Here is a 21,862-nt window from a genome sequence, read left to right as displayed (position 1 = left end):
GCCAGATTTGAAATTTCTTCTCCACCTACTGAAATAATTCTCTTTCTTGATGTCAAAAAATGTGCGGAATTTTTGTCCAGACTTGCCAACCTTGAAAATAAATAATTATCACCTTTTAATATAATAACAACTGCAACAGATTTATATTTCACTTGATCTTATTTTTAGAAATGATCTTACAATTTTCTTTAAAGTGAGAGTCTCACTTTTTTAACATTTCTCGCTAATTATTTGACTTGTCAATTGCTTGATGTCATTTACACACGATTAAGTCATTATATCTATGGCAGTGTTTTTATTTTCTTATTTTGTCAGCGCCGTCTAATTACAAATTCAAATTGTCATGCAAGAGATATACCTACTTGGCACTTCTAACAAAAAATAAATCTTAAGAAAAAATTATATTTTTCACATAAATGAAAATGTATATCATTTGTGATATTAAGATGAAAGAGTTACATTCAACAATTGCAATACATCTCTCACTTCGCGTGCTAAAAAACATTCAACTCATCATGCAATATTTTTTTTTTCTTATTTTTCTATCCATCTGGGCGTATCTGTTTTTTTACACGCTTTTTATGGTAATATCAACTGCAGTTATTTTAGTAGCTATAACTTCACTTCTGCGGTTCTATTTTATATGCGCACGTGAGTTAATTTCACTTTTCACTCTTTATGTGTGCGCTGTGCTCTTGTCATTGAAAATTTAATCTATCTGAAGCTGGAAAAGAAGAAATCAGAGCAGCTATTCAATGTTTTTCAATTCCACAATAATCACAAAAAAGGCAAGAAAAATGAAATAAGTATCTTTCCGCAAATTTATCTATGAAATTGCTTGTTTGTCAGATCGTGAATCATCTTTAAACTTCACGCAGTTGCACGCTATGTGACTTCATACTGCAAAAAAGCACTATGCTGTGCTCAAAATTCCGTGAAAAATTATTTTTTACATAAGTTTAAGCTTTAGACTCACGCTTTTCAAGCTTGCATTCTCACGCACGTTTGTTGTAATTTTTAGAAGCTTTTAAGTAACTCCTATGAGTTAAATATTTAACTCTCCACCCTAACTTAAAAAAAAAAAAATAATTTCCAAGAATTTTACTGCACAGTACTCTAAATTTTTGTAAGCCTTTTTCCATTTTTAAAGAAAAACAAAATAAATAAACTAAATGCAAACACGCAAGTGAAATTGAAACAAACGAATAAAAAAGTTAAAAGATGAAACTTGCATTTCTTAAGTCATAAACAGACAAAATAAGATACAAACTCTCAAGTCAAGAGTGAACACACCAAATAAGCAATATAAAAGCCCCAACAAACATATTGCACCAGACTACTGTGCCACTTGAACAAAAAAAAAATAAAAAGGAAATTGTCGGAATGCCTTGATGTATCAGCAGAAAAAAAAAGCCACTTTTGAACACAATAAATTCCAGACTCCTTTTGAAAAGTTAAAGAACGCACAGCAATATTTTGCCCATAAAACTACACCACATTCAATTGAAACAAAACTCCCAGCTTCCGTTTGGGAGTTGTTTTCATTTATTGTCGTCCGTCTGTCGTTCGGTTGGTCGTTCGTGAACCGTCTTTGGTGTGATATTCAATTTTGTAAGTGAGACGATTCATTAAAATATTTTTTATGAAAATGTTTTTTGTTTATTTTTTTTTTTTTAATTTTCCCTAAAATATGAATAAATGCAGCCAAAATGGAATTAGCTACATTTTTTTGATTATGCTTATGTAAATGGGGTTTGGATTTACTGGTGGTAGTTTTCATATTTCAATGCAAGAACGTGCTTGGAAATTAAATACTTGGTGCCACAGACAGTGTTAAATAATTTGAATAGTAAAATCACACATAATAGGTTTATTATGTCTTTACAAAATTTGAAACATATTTTGTAGATGGTTCCAAAAAAAAACAAGTGTTGCACTTTTGAAACATATTTAATTTAGTAAAATAATATTTTAGAATCAAGCAGGTAGGTAAGAACAGTAGGGTTGCAAGGTTTTAACTAAAACCAACATTACTATATTGGTGAAGCTAACAAAATTGATTTTTTTGGTGCAGGAGCAGACGTTAGTTGATTTTTTTCTTTCAATATGAAAGTTAGAATTTTAAAAAATATTCATAAACAATGAATTTAATTGATTATTTGGTCAGCGATAAAAATTTTATCGAATAAATGCTTAAGTTTTTTTTATAGAAACAAATGTTACGTATACGCCACAGTGACATGTAAATTATTTGATTTGTCACTTAAATGAAAATACAATTTAGAGTCAAAAACTGTTTTATTGGATTTAGACCGATAGGAAAGAATACTCTAAAGCCCCTGATATTTTGATTCAATCTTTGGATTTTGATTTTTGAAAATAAAAATGTAGAATATAAAAACACATTTCCCCGGGAGTTTTCATTCACAATAGGGTTAATTTAACTGCACATTTTTGGGAAAGTCTTAAGTCTAATGCATGTTTGTAGTAATAAGGGAACTTTTTTGCAGTCCCACATTAAATGTCATAAATGTCACAAGTTTTGTGATCTTCACCTGCCTAGTTCAAACATAAAAAAAGGGCTTCTTAAGATGTTTGTTTAGATTACCGTCAACAAAATTGATAAAACAACTAGTCACAGAATGGTTTGATAGATTTAAAACACCCAGTCGGCCTTTGCGAACACTGGGAGAAAAAAAAAATCAACAAAAAAGAAAACGAGATTGTTTTAACTATTGCTAGGAATGATGTAGAGTTTAAAATGAGAATTTTAAATCAATGTGGAAAATACATTGATTTTTAGCTGTTTCCCTCTTTAAAGCAATATTAATCAAAGTAGTTTATCTTTGAAACAAACACGTTTCGAATTCAATTTGTTTTTTCCCTCAGTGTAATATCTTTTCGTGCAATAAAATGATAAGCTGCAATTGACAGTGATTCTCTTTGATAGAAATAAGAAAACTTTAAGCGATATGGATCTGAAAAATGCTCAAAAAAAATGCATCCTTCCACAAGATTCCGACCCGGAAAAATTGAATTTCACGGCGAAAAGTTGTTCACGTTCGGACATCTCCTTGTATTTTCAACTTTTTTTCAGGTAATTTGCGAGGTATTCGACAGCTCTTCTCTCACTAAAAATTTGGTGCCGAACAAGAAACAAGTTTAGCGGATAATGTAAATTCCCTTCATGATAGTTTTTTAAATTCCGGGCTAGCAAAAATATTCCGGGCGGAGAACATTCCACGTGAAACTCACAATTGGGCTGATTATTTTACAAAGGATTGCTTCCGGTTTTGAACCCAACAGCCAGTTTTTGCAGCAAAAAAACTGCAGACTTTTCTCCCAAAAATTCAAATAAATATTGGCGTGACGACCTCATGAAGAGCAAAGGCCTAGTGACTAACAACTATAAGAGAACAGACATTTATGCCGAGTCTTTACGACTAAAGGCCCCAACCCATAGAATCCGTTGCGTCCGTTCCGTCAATCCATCCGTTGAAGTTGAAGGATGGGACAGAAAGGGGTGAACCATAGAATACGTCGTATGACGGATTGCTTTTTGACAGCTCACTTCAAATTCCAAGGTGTGTTCGATATTTTATCGCTGAATGTGCACTAAGGAAGTTCTGATGCAAGAAATTTTCAACTATTATTGTTGTTCTTTTTTTTAATAAAATGAAATGCACGACTAGATTTCCTCTAGGTACTTGCTCTTCAGTTAAAAACAATTTTTTATAACAAATTATGAGTTGTAGGTATGACTTTGACATAGTAAAATTGAATTCTACAACAGAATTTGAGTATATAATTGATATAATTTATTAGATATATCATTAAATATTACTTCTATTACATTTTCTTCACAAATATACAATTAAAGTTCACATTTCATAAAATCTGAGAAGAAAAGAACTCAGTTCTTAAGGGCCCAACCCATAGAATCCGTTGCGTCCGTTGCGTCGAAGTTTTTGACTGACAGCTCGATAAAATACACACGTTCTTATGGGAAGTCCGTCTCCGTCCGATCCGTCGCTTATGGGTCGCTTCCCATAAGAACGTGTGTATTTTATCGAGCTGTCAGTTGAAAACTTCGACGGAACGGACGCAACGGATTCTATGGGTTGGGCCCTTAAAAGTGAGGTGTCGTTCATGGCAATGATATTCTTGGACTTGGAGGTATTGTCAATTCTTTCTAAGAGGTATTACTTCTGAAAAAAATTTTAGATGGTAGAGGTTGTATTTGAGCCCAAAATCTCTTACTATTATTCCACTAAGTTCTACACTTTTTTTCCAAGTTGGTATTTTTTCACTGCAGACCTTGTTATAATGCTAAAATTCAGTCGCAGTCACAATACTGTAAGCGTTTTCATAATTCATTTTTATAAACAAAGAGCTCAATTTGTCCCAATTGTGACATTAAACCAGTAAATTTTTTAATCAATGTTTGTAAATTAATAAATTCAAAAAATGACTATAAATATAATATTAATTATTCAAAAACAACAGTTTATTAATTTTCATAAACAATATATAAAATCACTAATTCTTCTTGATTAATAGAATTTTACCTAAGGCTAAAATATAAATCGGATCATAGTTCATTGCCTCATTTTTGCATATAGTGGTTCTGTGCGGTATACCGCTAAAATATTACAAAAGGCCAAAAATTCCACAAGATCGGTGTTGATTAGAAGCAGCAACAACGAATAAAAATAAAAAATTAAAATGTTATAAAATTCACAAAATTAAAGTTCTTTAACCTTTTTTTTTACCCTGAATTTCACTTTCATTACCATTGTTGTCAATGTGGTCGTGTGAAGTCATGGAATGCTGATGCTGACATTTTTATTTTATTTTTACATAACCTCACTTTTCACAGTTCAGTCAGACAGACCTTGGTCTTTCATTCGTTCGGAATCATCGTCGGTCGTTCGTTGGTAAGAAATAAAAAAAAAAAAGAATTTATACACATGTTTGTTGTTTGGTGTTGTTTGTGTTTTGTTGATTGTCTGTTTGTTGGACGTCAAATGCATGCACATTGTTCGTTGTTTAATTAAAAAAAAAACATGAAATGAATACTAAAAAGTTTGATCCTATATACACTACACATCGTTATATAGTGGCCATGTCGTCATCATCAGTGGCGTTGTAATGAAAAAAGCATAGCTCTTCTTCACAAACAAATGAAAATTCCAAAGAAGTCATTGCATTTTTTTGCTTTTTTTTTTTTTTTGCAGCAGATGCACCCATCTTGTTTTGCATCTAAGTAAGTGAAAGTTTTACTTGAATTTTTAATAAAAACGTGCTCAACTTTGACATTGAATAGGAAGTAAGTAGTTATGCTTACTGTTTGTGCAGGAATCTACCGTACAAATTTGCTAACCCCACCAGCCTTGATACAATAATGGACTATGGAGTAATTTGTTTTATTGTATAAGGTGAATTTTTAGCAAATTATTTGAGTTAAGTATTAAAGCAATCTATCTATTTAGCATCGTGACGTCATTTAGAATTTTAATAAAGCTACGATTGCGTAAAATTTTTGTATATCTTAGGCTAAGAATAAAGTAGGTACACATTAGAATGGAAAGCAAAAAATACTACAGTCAACCAAATGCTACTTTAATTTGCGTCAGAACTCTATAAATTAAAAATTGAGAGCTGTCTGTACCTACTTCTTTTAGAACCAGCAAATGTTTAGCTTTTGAATGTTTTAGAACCTAAACAGTTTTTTGAACAATTTTCGAAATCTTTTATACACAAAAAACTTATTATTTTTTTAAAAAAAAACTTGTCCAACAATTTTCAAAAAAAAAAAAAATAGCATTGCGTCTTTTGAAAAATATAACCATTTAAGAAGGTGTTATAGTAATTTTTAAATTTCAAAATTATTCTTTAAAGAATGCTTTAAGGGGTTACATCTAGTTGTAAGTGCGAAAAAACGTTCGTTTTTGTGGATTTTTTGTGAAGAGGCATTTAATTATATAAACATAAAGAATACATGTACATATAGCAAATTTTATGTTTTTAAAAGAATTCGATGTGTATTTAAAAAAATATTGAGTTCCGTTATTTTTGTAGTAGATCTTCGACCTCCAAAAAAAAGGTGTCTGGCGGTGAGCAAGATATCTCTGATCCAAATCAGGGCTACCTTTGCGCCTCTTTTTTCACACAATCCACTTTCTTTCCACTTTTTAAAAATTGTCAAAAAATCCCTCTTTTTGATAGTTTGGTTCCTCTTTTTCCTCTTTTTTAAAATTATGTACGTTTGATTAAAAAAATGGAAATTTTTTGGAAAATCAATTATACCTACCACTTTCAATTGTAAAAAAAATATACGTAACTGTTGTTCAGCGCTGATTTGATTTGATAAGGCTATTTTTTTATAAATTTTGTGTTGTTTCTTGAAGAAATTATGCACAGGTAATGTTTTTATATTATTCTTATTATGTTCATACAATTTTAATTTTAAGAAATTGTGTTAAAAGGTTTGTGTTGCGGTTCGGGAAAACCGCAAATGAGGTATTTCGTGTGACTGTCGTACTTAACTTATCTATTTTCACATATTTTTTGTTGGGGCCTCTTTTTTATCAAAATCCTCTTTTTTATCAAAATCCTCTTTTTTGGCCTCTTTTTGAAAATCAACGAAGGTAGCCCTGATCCAAATCACTTAAAATTAAAAAATCCAAAAGATTAATTTTCAGAATAGACGAATGCAGGAATGAACGAAGGAATAGGCAAAATTTTGATTTTTGACAAAATGGGGGCTTTCCAAAGAAAAATTAATTAAAATTAAAATTTAAACTCTAAATTGACTTAAAAATCGAATTATTGTCAAAAACCTTATTCCTTCGTTCATTGCCTGACAAAAGTATCGAAGAAAATTGTGTAAAAATTTTAAGCCGATCACTATAGCCGTTTCGGAGAAATTTTGCTCACCGACTTTGAAAACACAGTTTCGAGAAAAACGCGGTTACAAATTTTGGGAACCATGTAAACTTAGTTTAAAAGTCTTCACAAATACGTATTTTCTCGAAAACTAATTGCTGTATCAATGTGAAATTCGGACAACATTCTTTATATGTATATGTACATTTAAAATATGCAAAAAAAGAAATATTTGATTTTTTTTCAAAATTACAACTAAGTATAACCCCTTAAAAAACTAAGCATCATGAACAGTCGTACGTTTTATTTTAAATATTTTGGAAGAAAACCTCAAGCTTGAACATATTTTTTATTTTGCGTGAAATTACAATTAGGTATTATTTTGTTTAAATTGATTTTAGTGATAAAAAGTCAAAATCTAATGGCATTCCATTAAAAAATTGTGCCAAAATGTCGAAAAACCTTCAGAGAAAGCTATCACTGAGGGAAAAACCGCAACGTAAAATTTAATATGTTCAACGTTGATTTAATATTGAAAAAACTAACATGAAATATCTTTAAATTAAAATTGAAACAACTTAAGAAATTTTTTATTTTTGTCGGACAGTGCACAGTGGTAAGGCTAGGCGCACACATGCGATTTTAGTCGCGCGATTATTCAGTCGCAAAAATTGATCACAAAGGATTTCAATGACTGTGAACACACATGCTTCTCGCGATTAAAAATTTGAAAATTGTGTCTACAGTCATTGAAATTCTTGCCATCTAATTCGCGACTGAATAATCGCGCGATCAAAATCGCATGTGTGCGCCTAGCCTAAAGCATTCGCCTAGTGACCCAAGAGCCAATTTTTTTCTTTTTTTTTTGAATAAATTGATGCTTTTTTTCAAAGTTGTAACAACTTTGATTTAAAAATGTTTTATAACGGCAAACCACTTTAAACTAACGATATTTTACTTTGATTATAAAATTTTCGTCTTCAACGCAAAATCATTCCGAAAAATAGTTGAATCAACGTGGTTTTCGTTGATTTTAACTTGTTTTTTCCCTCAGTATACTTAAACTTAAACTCAAATCTGGCACGGAAACAAAACATTTTAAAATAAACGGGTCTTACGACCTGGGCGAAAAAATTGACCGGCGTTCTTTGCTTGAAAGTCAACAATATAAAACTCGTTATTTTGAAAACAAATTTTATATTTTTTTTATTCGTACAGTTTTGAATTCATATATTTAGCAAAACTACATTTACTTATATGTTATATTATTCATTAATGTTTTTTTTTTTTTCTTTTTCATTACAGGTCACTTTTAATGCCCGCACAGTTTTCTTTGATCTAACAAAGAGCTCAAAATAACGTTTAAATAAATGTAAGTTAATTTTTAATTCTTTCTGTTCATTTACTTATATATTGTTTGTTTTTGTTTTTTATTGAAAAAAAAAAGTATTTACAAGTAGGAGTTAAAAACATAAAATACAATAACTTTGCCAAAATTTGAGATACTTAACCTTTACAGATTTTGCTAAAAAAAATAAATAAACAAAACTTCCATCCTTCATGCTACTTTAAACACAATGATTTTTTCTCCAACTCATAGATATGTATCATCAAATTTTAAGTTTCTTTTTTAAAACTAAACACAACAAAACTCATTCAAATTGAAATTTTTTCAGTTCAATATAACTTAAATGCGAAATCTATGCATAAATTATAATTATTCTATTCAAATTGACACGCAACGATGCAACCCGTATCACTCACTAATTGACCTTGATGTTGAAGTTGGACAGCGACACGAGAGAAAAAAAAGCAAACAACCGGCCGGCTGTTAATGTTTTTTAACTTTATTATTTTCTTTATTTCTAACTTATGATATTTTGTATGAATAATGATGTTCATAATGAAAATAACTCAAGGAAAAATTATTTGAGACGACATGCTGCTGATGCTTTAAACAGTGCTTGATTGTTTTATGTTAGAAAAAAAAAAGATAAATAGATAGATTTTTATAGATGACCTTTTACTTCATTGGTGTACGTAAGTTAAACAAAAAAAAGCAACAATGTCAAAAGACCATATCGCACATCCGCTATATCAATCAATGAAATTGCACTTTTTTTTGGTTTTAAATAAAACACGGGAAATATTTGAAAGTGTTGAATAGATTGTTTTTGAAAAGACTTTCTTTGATTATAAGCGCAATTTCACATTGATAGGTCATTGGGTGGACAACAAACACAAATTTGTTTGATTTTTTATTTCAGAAAAAAATATTACTCATACACCACAGTGACCACTTCACAAAATTTTGTGGCTGACCAAATAAGAGAACCAGTTGATTTTTATTAGGTTTAAGTTAAATACTGTTCAAGACGAAACTATAACTGTAACGAAATAGTCAGAAATTGAAACGGGCTGTATCTTTTTCTTCCTTTCTTTTGTAACATAAAAGAACCAACTTTTTCTAATAGAAATTAATCAAAAAATATCAAATTATATTTTGTTCTCATTTATACACGCCTTCTCTTGATATTCTTATTCCACAAGAAAAGTCGCAGTACAGATTTAAATATATTTAGTATATTTAAATGGTAGGTAATTTCAGGGTCGACTATGCCAACATTCGTGGGCTTAGATCGAATTTTTGCGATGTGTACATTTATACTGTGCAAAACAGGCCAGCTGTTTTGGCACTAGGTGAGACCCAGATAAGTGAAAATTCAGAATGTTCTGAATTCAATCTTAATGGGTATTGCTTGGTGCCATTATTCTTTTCTCACCACGGTCTCGCCATTTATATTCGAAATGATGTTGCCTATCAACTTCAACCACAATACGGTCAGTGCATTAACACTAATTTTAACTTCATATGGTTCAAATTTACAATTAACAAGCGCATCATCCATACTTGTTTCATTTATCGAAGTCCAAATCTGGATAGTAATTCAACTTCTAATGAATTTGATGCTCTATCCGACTCCATTCAAAGGATTGTTACCCTTCACCCTCGCACTGAAATCGTCATTACGGGCGATTTCAATGTACACAATTCTTCTTGGCTTCGCTTTTCGGGCCAGACAACACCCGAAGGAAGGTATGTTGAGATTTTTGCTGAGTTAAACCACTTAACTCAACTAGTTAACGAGCCGACTCGAATTTCGGACGTTGCTGGTCGGGCTGAAAATACTCTAGACTTGTTTCTTACCTCTGACCCTGATAAATACACTGTAAGTGTATTATCGCCTCTAGGCACATCAGATCATTGTGTCATATCTGCGAATTTCTCTTGTCAAAAAAATCCAGTTAAAGAAAAAACTCCTAAGAGAACTGTTTGGCAATATGAGAAAGCCAACTGGGAGGGTCTCAACGCTTTTTTCAAAAACTTTAACTGGTCGCTATGTTTCCTCGATAGTGACGTTGATTCCAGTACAGATATGATCACAAACTTAATTCTCTCCGGAATGAGAAATTTTATCCCGAATAGGGCTAAAACAATCAAACCAAAAGAGAATTCGTGGTTTGATTCGAGCTGTAAAGAGGTTATCAGGGAAAAAGAGGTAATGTTCCGTTATTATAAAGCCAACCCCACTGAGGAAAATCGGATAAGATTTAAACAAGCTAGAAAGGCCAGCAACGCCCATATTCGACGAATCAAATTTTTGCATGAGCAAAAATTAAGACAAAAAATACTACAGTGTCCCACAGGTAGTAAAAATTTTTGGTCATTTGTGAAAAATATTCGAAACTCTACAACATCTTCGGTTCCAACGCTCGTTTACAATGACACTCCTTTTGTTAGTTCTCTTGAGAAAGCCAACCTCCTCGTCAGGCAGTTCGCTGCCAATTCAACGTTAACGGAAAGTGTCATGACTCCCCCTTCACTTGAGCGAGTAAATAGTTTTATGGGACCTATCTTTTTTCGTACTCGTGCAGTGGCAAGAGTTCTTAAAGACCTTGACATACACAAATCCGCTGGCCCGGATAGTATCCCTCCCATAGTTCTGAAGAGGTGTTCTTCTACGCTGGCAAAACCACTGCGTAAGCTTTTCCATCTGTCCTACTCTACAGGTCTCTTTCCGAGTGGATGGAGAACAGCATTTGTCCAGCCTGTCCCTAAAAAAGGCGAATCTTCTTCACCCTCTAACTATCGTCCGATTGCACTTACGTCCCTTCTTTCCAAGGTCATGGAAACGCTGATTAATTTCCAGCTTAAGAAATATCTTGAAGAACGGAAGCTTCTTAATGACCGGCAGTATGGCTTTCGTAGCAACAGATCCACTGGTGATTTGATGGTTTATCTCACCGATCAGTGGAACAAATCTTTACATCGTTTTGGAGAAAGTAAGATTGTTGCGCTTGATATTTCAAAGGCATTTGATAGAGTTTGGCATCAAGCTCTCTTATCGAAAATGCTTGCATTCGGTATTGATGAATCTCTTCTTCGTTGGATTAGAAATTACCTTTCGAACCGTTCAATTCAAGTCGTTTTGGATGGATTCAAGTCTGAAACCCATATTATAAACGCTGGTGTGCCCCAGGGCTCCGTTTTGTCTCCGACTCTCTTTCTCATTTTCATTAATGATTTGCTCTCTGAAACTTCTAATCCATTAAATTGTTTCGCAGATGATAGTACCCTCAGCTTTTCATATTCGTTTGTAGATTCACACCCATGTCCTTCGGATGTGGAACTCCAACGGCAAAATATGATAAGCTCATTAAATTCTGATCTCGAATGCATTGTCCAATGGGGAATAAGAAACCGCGTAGAATTTAATGCTTCTAAAACACAATGCTGCTTACTATCTTTAAAACGAAACCTTCCCCCTTTGCCACTATCCATGAGTGGTACTTGCATCGAGGAAACTGATCAGCTTTCGATTCTAGGTATGTCCATTACAAACCACCTTTTGTGGAATGAGCACATATTCGATGTAGCCAAAAACTCTGCGAAATGCTTAGGTTTCCTCCGAAGATGTAAGAAATATTTCACCCCTTCTGATCTGGCTATAATCTATAAAGCATATATTCGTCCAAAGCTCGAGTATAATTCCCATATCTGGGCAGGTGCTCCTAAGACCCACTTGAGTTATTTGGATAGAATTCAAAACAGAGCTTTTAAAATGATAGGTGTTAGGTCCATTACTGATACAATCCCACCTCTTGAGCACCGCCGGAATGTATCATGCCTGTCCTTATTTTATAGGTACTTTTTTAAAAAATGTTCTAATGAAATAGCTAGCTGCATTCCTTCCCTTAAACAATTCAACCGTAATACTCGTACTTCAAGGAATGCCCATCAGTTTACACTTGAGCCCAACTTCGGACGTACCGTCAAATACAGAGATTCTTTCTTTAGTCGTACTACTAGAATGTGGAATGCATTACCCGCCTCTGTCTTTCCCTCCCATTTTAATGTTCAGAACTTTAAAACCAATGTGCATCGGTATCTCCTTCTACATCCCTTCCTCTTTTCCTAAAGCTCGTACTGTGTATATGTACATATTAAGGGTACCCAAAACCCCTTTAGTGCGCGCTCATTATAAAAAAAAAAAAAAAAAAAAAAAATGGAACTCCTTTAACTTTCTGCTCCTCCATTTGCTCAAAGCACAATCCATTTGATTAAAACTGACAAACCGCAAATATTTATTACCAAACCGCTCCGCGCAAAAAAAGAAACCGGTATTCCCGCAAAATGTAATGAAGCCACCAAAAGTAGGTGAATGTAAAATCAATGTCCTCAATAATAAATGCTATGCGGGCTGCTACATTCAACTCGATTTGTCAAATGCGTTGACATTTGTCTTTTTTTTTCCTCTCAAATGAAATGCACGTAAGACTTTTCAATTTAACGGTTTTCGTGTTTGCATCGAATGAGAAAATGGAATGTTACTGGGTGGGCTTTTGGCAGCATCAAAATGTATGCATGCATGCAAAGTTGCAGTAGTAATATAGGTGTGATGTGTGCAAGCAATAATCCCAACCCAATAACAATCTATTCGATTGTTCATGCAGTTAAATGTCAAATAATCACTTAAACATGCGTTTTATGTGATGTTCACACTTTTATAGTTTTTTTGTATTTCAGCTTCCGAATGCTATCCAGCAAGTGGGTGTGCTGGAAATTTAAATTTTTGTAGGTTTTTAATAGACTATTTTTATGTTTTGTTTTTCTTTACTAATTGGTCCCTTGAGGAAATGTGCAAGTTTATTTGTGGCTTTGATTTACATTTTTGACAAGTGTAGCCCATTTAAATTGAAAGAAATATATTTCTATAAATAAATTCTCTTCGAGTGCATAGAATGCGTATAATTAAAATAGGTTTTTCATCTAAAAACAATACAAAAGATGTTGTGTAGCTGAAGGCATTCTATCTGCGGTTCATTGAGACGTTAGGCATTACGTTGAGAAAAATTCTTAATAGATTCTAGACATAAATTTAGAATAATGTGAAAAGGTAAAAAAAATCCAAGCATTATTTCTGTATTTTTTGTTAGTTTATATTTGTCTCTCAATTTTATCTCTATGCATTTTGTTCGGCTTTTAATTAATATTTTTAAGAAATTATTTGCCGAATATGTTTTATTAATATAAAACCAGTTATTTACTACAACTACCTAATACAAAAAATTATTTGAGAATTTTGGGTGTTTTCATAAACGTCTGCCTAACTTAGGCCTGCGTTAGTCGTGTTCATAAAGTCAGATCTGCGATCGGACTAACTTAGTCCAACTGCAGTTCTGCTGTTCATAAACGTCAGTATGTCGTCAACATCGGGCAGATTGCGCAGCCAAAATTTTATTGCTGCAGAACTCAAGAAGAAATTTATTTGACTCTTGATTCGATTTTTTTTTTTTGTTAATAAATTTAAATATTGTTAAAAAAAATGAAAAGCAAACATATTAATTAGGGTGGTGCAAAAAATGTTTCTTTTTTCATTTTTCGAAAAATTGAAATTTAAATGACACAAAAAATTTCGAAATCGTGTTTTTTGAGATAATGAGTTTATATTAAATTTTGTTCGTATTAGGGTGGCTCTAAAAAATGTTATCTTCTACAGTAGCTTGAAGAATTCCAAAAAAATCAACGTGGATATTGTTTTGACCAAATTATCGAAGAAAAAAAAATTCTATTAGGGTGGTTCAAACTTTTTTTTTTTTTAATTAATTACAAAAATTATTTTTCACTGCAGAGAAAGTTAATAAAACATGGTTTATGAAATATAATGTAAAATTGGGGTAGGTATTTTCGAATTAGGGGGCTCAGAAAAATGGTATATTTAACATTTACGCTTGGAATTCAACCAAATTCAATTTAATTAATTCGGCATGAATTTAATATTACTATAGCAAAAACGCACTTAACAAAACTTTCTGTGCACTAAAAATCATTTTTGTTTAAGCATAAAAAAACTTTCTTGAACACCCTAATTAAAAATATTTTTTCCATAGATAAAAATTTAAATGTGAACTACTCGGTGTTTTTATTATCTTTTTTTTTTAAGAAAGTATTTTTTTTTTAGCCACCCTAATGTAACAACGGTTTACAAATTTTTCGTGTTATTAAAAACAATATTTTCGGGAACTGAAAAAGAAATATTTTTTTGCTTAAACAAAAACTCATTCTGTGGTAATTTTTTTATATTTTTTTTCTGACGTTTATGAACACTCAGTGACTGCTGAAAATTGTACCAACGCAGGCCTGCAAACATTCTGCAGAATTGGTGTGTTCATTAATGCAGCAAAGCAGAAAGACGATTGGACTAACGCAGATTTCCGACGTTTATGAAAACACCCTTTTTTTAAACTAAATAATTCGGTGCATCGTTAAAATTCAAGTCTTGACTAGCAAGCCAGAATCTGTAATGGTTTAAAAGAATATATTTTTTAGTGTAAAAAATCATTGGTGCAAAACTGAAGTCTTCAAATTAAAAAGTCAAAATTTTAAAGCTATTAGACAGAAATGAACATAAGATATATCAAACGCATTGACTTCAAATAAAGATTTCTCGTAGTAAAAAAGAGATTGAAGATTTAATAAAATTTAAAAGAAAAAATTTACTTCTTTTAGAATTTGTTACAATTTTAACTTAAACAAATTATCAGAAACAAATTTACAACCTCAAAAACAGTTGAAAATGGCAATTTTCATTTTCTTACGGAAATATCTTCAAAAATTGATATAATTTATTTTTTTCTGACTTCGGATTCGAGGTCATAAAGCATAACACCATAAACTTTAAGAGTAATTTGGTTTTATTAATTACTTATATTTATTATTTGGCTAATTAATTACTTATTCTTAAATTAATAAAAATTAATCAATTTGTGCTTGCAAATATTTCAAATTTTGTATTAAATTATATTTATTTATTTATAATAAAATATTTTTATTCTAATAAACCTTAACGATATTTTTTCTTTTTCGTCCTCATATAATATTCAAAAGGAAATAACAATTAAATTTAAACAAAAATGTTATACGACAGGCAAAAAAAAAATATTTGGTTCAAATTTCAAGAATATATGCATTCACAGAGAAAAAAAATATATAATAAAAACAAATTGAATTTGTATTAAATTAAATAGATTTCTGTATGTTTTTTTTTCAAAAATCCCCTTAAAATTAATTTTTATTTAAAAATCCATTTAATCTTATAAGAAAATCATTTTATTTTTAAACGTCAAAAATCGTTAATTTATGCATATGAAGACATTTTAATTTTAATAAATAAAAAGTCTGGCACTAAAAGGACCATCTAATATATAAAAATCTCCTTTCGCAGTGTTTGTTACAAAACTCCTCCAAAACGGCTGGACCCATTTTTATGAAATTTTGTACGCATATTGGGTAGGGCTGAGAATAGGCCAACATCTATTTTTCATACACGTAAATGGTAAGGGTGGTCCAGCATGCATTTTTTTTTGGTTAATTTTTGGAAAAACATTTTTTTTAATTTTTTTATGGTTCACTATTGAAAAATACATTATAACTTAAAGTTTTAAACATTCTAAGATCAACCAATATTTTAAGTAAAGTGTTTTATTATTGTGATAAATTTGTTTATGTTTTTTGTTTTTTCTGTCGAATAAAATAATTGTTTTATCATTGTGATGTCAAACAAATCACATTTTGTGAAAAACGTATACGTGTTTAGTAAATATGTGTAAGTGTTTTATTATTATGAAAGGTAAGCCAAATAAGATGCATTTTTTTGGGTTTTATCTTTCAAGAATTATGTTGGATTTTGTTATTGCTTGGTAGTTGGAGTTAAGAGTAAGAAAAATAATGTGTGGCGATGAGGACAGTTTGGTCAGTTTTGTTGATTTGAATTCTTTGGTGTCAACTGGAAAATCGAATGTCAAATTGATCCTTGGTATTTGTTTTGCCCAAAAACCGAAAACAATTATATATGTATATTCTTAGTGCCCAGAGAAAATTTTGGGAGTGGAGGTATAACCGAAATGTTCGTTTTATCAACGAATTCAATAGTCTGGCAGCTTTAAATCGCGGTCTTATATGGGTTAAGGGGGATAAATAACGCGAGTTTTCCAGTGAAGGTGAGTAGGCTAATGGATTATGGAAAATAGGTGTTCGCCGATTCTCAGATCAACCAATATGCACACAAATTTCATAAAAAAAGGTTCAGCCGTTTCGGAGGAGTTTGATAAGAAACACCGCGATACGATATATAAGATTTGTTTTTGAGACCCGATTTCTGGTGGCATTGGAAAAGTTTCACACACAACAGTGTCAAAAATTGGAAATAAATGCTAGAAAAGGTGGAACGAAGTCCGCCGGGTCAGCTAGTCTACATATAAATTTTACTTTGAAATTATTTCCTTTTCAAACTCCTTTTAGACCAGTGCCGATGCCTTCAAAAAAATTAAAAAATACAAAAAATCATAGTAGGATGAAACCCATTGGAAAAGGAGGGGAATATGATAAGAATGAAAGGAAAAATAAATTACGGGCGAGACGAGTTCGGGAAGTGGGTGGGTTGAGTTTTTAATGGTAAAAAATGGTATATCTCGATTTCCGGCAAAACTACAAATCCTATAGAAAAAAGTTGTATGGCAAAGTTGTAGGTAATAAAAAGATCTACAACTTTTGTATCAACAATTTTTTCACATAACCTCAAAATTTATGTGAAAAATTCAAAAAACCGAGTTTTTGGTTTTTTATTTTTATCTTTTTCAAAAACAAAAATTTTTCGACGAAATTTGGTGAAAACTTACCTTAATATGTCCCAAATACACTGTAATTTATTTGATTTAAAATATTAATTTGTTCACCTTATTTTGACTTAATACCAAAAAAACACCCTAATTTTCAATCGAAAATTCACGTGTCAAAATATCAGCTTTTTTAAAAAAGTCGGTGAGCATTTCGTTCGTTAAAATGCCTATTTTCTGATGGTGTAAAAAAAATTTTACATTAGTATACTATAGAACATTTTCTAGTAAAATTCAAAAAATGAAAAAGCTTGAATTCAAAAAATAAAATTGTATCATTGCTTACAATTTTGGCCTTTTTATTCCAATTTACACTTTAATTACTCAAAAAACGTAAGATTTCATGTAATATTGATCACCAAATTTCGTCGAAAAATTTTTGTTTTTGAAAAAGATAAAAATAAAAAACCAAAAACTCGGTTTTTTGAATTTTTCACATAAATTTTGAGGTTATGTGAAAAAATTGTTGATACAAAAGTTGTAGATCTTTTTATTACCTACAACTTTGCCATACAACTTTTTTCTATAGGATTTGTAGTTTTGCCGGAAATCGAGATATACCATTTTTTACCATTAAAAACTCAACCCACCCACTTCCCGAACTCGGCTCGCCCGTAATTTATTTTTCCTTTAATTTTCATCATATTCACCTCCTTTTCCAATGGGTTTCATTCTACTATGATTTTTTTTGGTTTCAAAAATTATCGACCCTGGTCTATTTACTGTAAATTAAAAATTAGATAATTAGATAAAAATGAAACTGATCATTTAGGTTCGAATTTGTTAACTTTAATGGGAACCACTTGTCAAATTTTAAAATTATTTGGAATAACAGTGACTAAACTCCTTTGTTTTCAAACTAATTTTAAATTTTTAAATAATTAAACTGATCCAGAGGAGTTAAGTCAAAAAGGAGACAGAATACGAATAACCATTTTTCTGCAATATTTACATTGGCTCGAAAAGGACTTCCACGTTTGGTAATTAATCACATTGATATTTCCAATTTTCCTCCATGTTTTATTACTGTAAACAAAAAAATTATCTAAGCCCTAAGTATCAAGTTAATTTTTACAGGCTAATAGCATGAATTTTTTTTAAGTTCTTCCATTTTCTGGTCAACACCCTTTGGATATTAAAAACTACTTTATTGATGGCTATCTTTGTTTTTTCGAACTGTTGTCCACCACAAAGAAAATAACTATTCAAATGAAAGGAAGTTAATTAAAAATATAACAGATCTTAAACAGATTCCATTTTTTAAGTGAAAACTTCTTTAGTAATGTAGTGATTTGAAACACAATGAAACGAAAAAAGCGACAGGAAAAATCAATTGATTATAACTTTTTTGTTCTTGTAGATATATATGAATGAAATTTATACTGTAGATTGTTTATAGAATAAACTATAACTGTACAAAATTTCAATTAATTTTATATTCAAGATCCTGAGATAACGGTGAAAAGATGTTATTTTTTTTAAACACTTTATGTCTTTTGATGTAGAGCACAAACAAATTTGATTTAACATTATTATTAGCATGCTAATAATATTACCTTTCATTTAATATATCTCACATAACGGTACGTGTTCTACAAGTTACATACAAACATAATCTTAAAGTGAAAAACTTGAGAAAAAAACCTATGGAGATCAGTTGCCGATGACCAGCCACCAGTGTAGGAATTACCGTAATCCCAATTTGAAAATTCGACATGGTTGGCCTTTAAAAATTCTAACTTTTTTTGTAGGCATCGTAGAAATGTGATTGAAGCGTCATATGAAAGGTGAAATAATACGATTTCAGATGATATAAAATTTATTATAATTTGTCATAAAAAAATCATCTGTGCAATTCAAACGTAGTAGAAGTTAAACCTTAAAAGTCATTTTTCTTGAAAAAAAATCGAAACTTAACTTCATCACCTTTAAATTTTTTTTTTTATATGAAAAATGATTTTTTAAGGTTTCACTTATATCACGTGTGAATTGCACACATGATTTTTTTTATGTATACAAGTAAGAAACCTTAATTTAAAATGCCTTATTTTTCTCCGCGTAGATTGACTTTAGTGTATACTGTCTAAGTTGTAAAGTTAACAAGTCAAACGCTTTTTCTTAATAAAAATAACTGTATCAAAACGATACAAATCATCGCTAATTGGTAGCTCTAGAAGCCACCATACCTATTTTGGTTAAACCTCTTCTCCCAAAATTTGCTGTTGACTCTCCTAAAAGTAAAAATTGTTTTGTTCCTCAAGGGTTACAGCCATTTTTTACCATCGATATGTAGCTTTTTAACTTCTTCCTTATTCCTTCCTTGCTTAATTTACATACCTTCAATTTTAAGGAGGCTCTCAACCTTAATGTTTCTGATACAAATGTTTCCACAAAAAAACATTAAGTTGAACGAACTTGTTGATATAATTCAATTCAAACTTGTTTCTTCTCACTGTTTTACAAAACTTTATACGAATTAAATTTAGTACAAAAATAATAATAAAATCTCTTTAAAACAAAATTGCCAATAGAATCCAAAACCAAAAATAAATCACTTTCTCAAGTGAAAATAATATCGAGGTCACTTTCGCATACACAAAACAAAAGACTCTTCAATCTAAGGCATCGCAGTTTAATTGCAAGGTGTGTAGATAATAGTCACACTGATGAGTTGCTTCTTCTTTATAAGCAAAAGCAAAACCCATCAGACCATGATGGTTGATGATGTTTTTATGATGATGATTTTATTAATATTTTTGGAGATGAAAGTGACACAAATCAAGTGTGTGAGCATTGTGGTACGTCTTTGTTTGTAATGGGGTGCACCAAAGATTTTATGGAGATTTTTTTAGAATTTGAAGAAAAAAGGGGGAAAAAAATTGAATAATGAGCATAAAATTGAAAAATAGACTTTTTACATGAAGAAAATTATATTTTGGATCATAAAACCGGGACGGAACACCCCGAGGATAACCTAGTCAGCAGACTTGTAAAATTAAGCTATTCATGTACTATATTTATATATATTTTATCTTTTATCCTTTGTATAAGGTTAGGCCCCATATTTGCCAACAAATTTTGTATCAATCAATGTATCTTATTAGAAATAAGTTAAGCTTAAGTCAATTGTGTATAGTATGTTCAATAAAACAAAATTGAATTGAAAAAATTGAATTTTTGGATCATAAGTTCTGATCTCAGAGGGCGGGGGTTAAAACATTCAGTCTTGAAAGTATCAGAAGATATTTAACTTAATTTTAGAGTACCACAAGGCTGCGCACTATCAACACTTTTATTTCTAATTTCTTTGTCTTCTTCGTAGATACCGTAGATACCCTTGGGAATCTATAAAAACAAATGAAAAAATAATTTTACACTTTAACAGCTCAAATAACTTGATTTTTTTTTTTTTTTTTTCAAATAACTTGCATAAACCCGGCAATCCTAAGTAGCAATTTATTGAGGTAGCAATAACTTATATTACCTACATTTTTATTGAATCATCTGACCAAATGCCCTCAAAAATCCATTACTCTTAATTTAAATCAAATTATGTCACATTCCTTGTATGTTTATTCCTGAATTTCTGGATATAAAATTTTTAGCACCTACATAACACTCCACTGATGGAACTATAAAATTCGTTAACATCAGAATGCAATGAAAATAAAAATAAAATTTAATTTAATCTAAACCAGATTTTTTAGAATTATATTATGTATAATCAAAGCAGATGGAAGACTACTTCCACAACTTATCGACTCTGCTACGTGCTCAATGATAATAATTTAAATCCTTTCTTGAAAGAATTTATAATCAAAAAATATAAAACCAGAAAACCAGTAGTATACACAAAAAAAATGTGAATGTTGCATTTCACCAAGAAGTAGATTATCACGAGGCAATGTAGGTAGGTCAGTAACACTTGATTGGAATTCAGCACAGTAATCAGGAATGTTATTCAATTTGTTAGTTTAAGTTATATGGGTTAAAGATGATCGTAAATTTTAAGTATTGTGATTGATTGAACAGGGCGTTTCTCGAAATTATACAGGAAACTGGTTGCAACAGAGAATTAAATTAAACTAAATAGATTCATGAGTTAATTTTATTGAAATTTAGTTTCGATGCCATTAGAATTGAAGTTAGTTCGACGAACTATCAAGAGCCTAAGATCTGTCTATCATTTATGAACACAAGCTAAAAAAAAAGTCTTTACAATTACAAGCATCAACATAAAACACTTGATTTAGTTTTGAAACTTCTAGATGAAATAAAAAAAATTGGAAAAATTCAGATTCAAATAAGCTACTTCCAATTTCCAGAAACTTGACGGTTGTTTTAACGTATATAGAGTTTTTTTGTGTGCTGAGTCCGAATCTGAAGTCAAAATTTCACTGGCTTGAATATTAACAGGTCAAAAACGCATTTTTGGGTACATTTGACGTAATTCCACATCACCGTTAAGTATTATTCTCTAGGTCCAAAACTTCTTGAAATAAATCACTCCAAAAGTTAAATAATTTCCCCCACAAAAAGATTAGTCAAAACCATTTATGACTTGGGCCAAAGGCGTACAGCCATGAGAATGGTGTCAAATCAAAGCTGAAGGGGTGTGCCTATAAATTGTGAATTGTAAATTAAAAATAATGAAAAAGTGCTAATTTTTGAAAATGTACGTTTCTGTTGCATATTATCAAAGTATTTCACCTCTACTTTATTTTAATAGTACAAAGTT

General features: G+C 30.9%; 1 protein-coding gene across 1 annotated transcript in view; it reads left to right on the top strand.

The window, feature by feature from the left end:
• LOC129916436 (uncharacterized) overlaps nt 1–21,862 on the top strand; it is a 104,402-nt gene that overhangs the window by 69,892 nt on the left and 12,648 nt on the right. The window contains exon 4 of the mRNA XM_055996406.1: nt 8,194–8,260. The gene's annotated coding sequence lies outside the window, so the exon portion shown is untranslated. The remainder of the gene's footprint in view (nt 1–8,193; nt 8,261–21,862) is intronic.

The sequence above is a fragment of the Episyrphus balteatus genome, chromosome 3 (genome assembly GCF_945859705.1).
Source record: "Episyrphus balteatus chromosome 3, idEpiBalt1.1, whole genome shotgun sequence".
Lineage (NCBI taxonomy): Eukaryota > Metazoa > Arthropoda > Insecta > Diptera > Syrphidae > Episyrphus > Episyrphus balteatus.
Note: the sequence above shows the minus strand (reverse complement) of the source record. Positions and strands in the feature narration are given on the sequence as shown.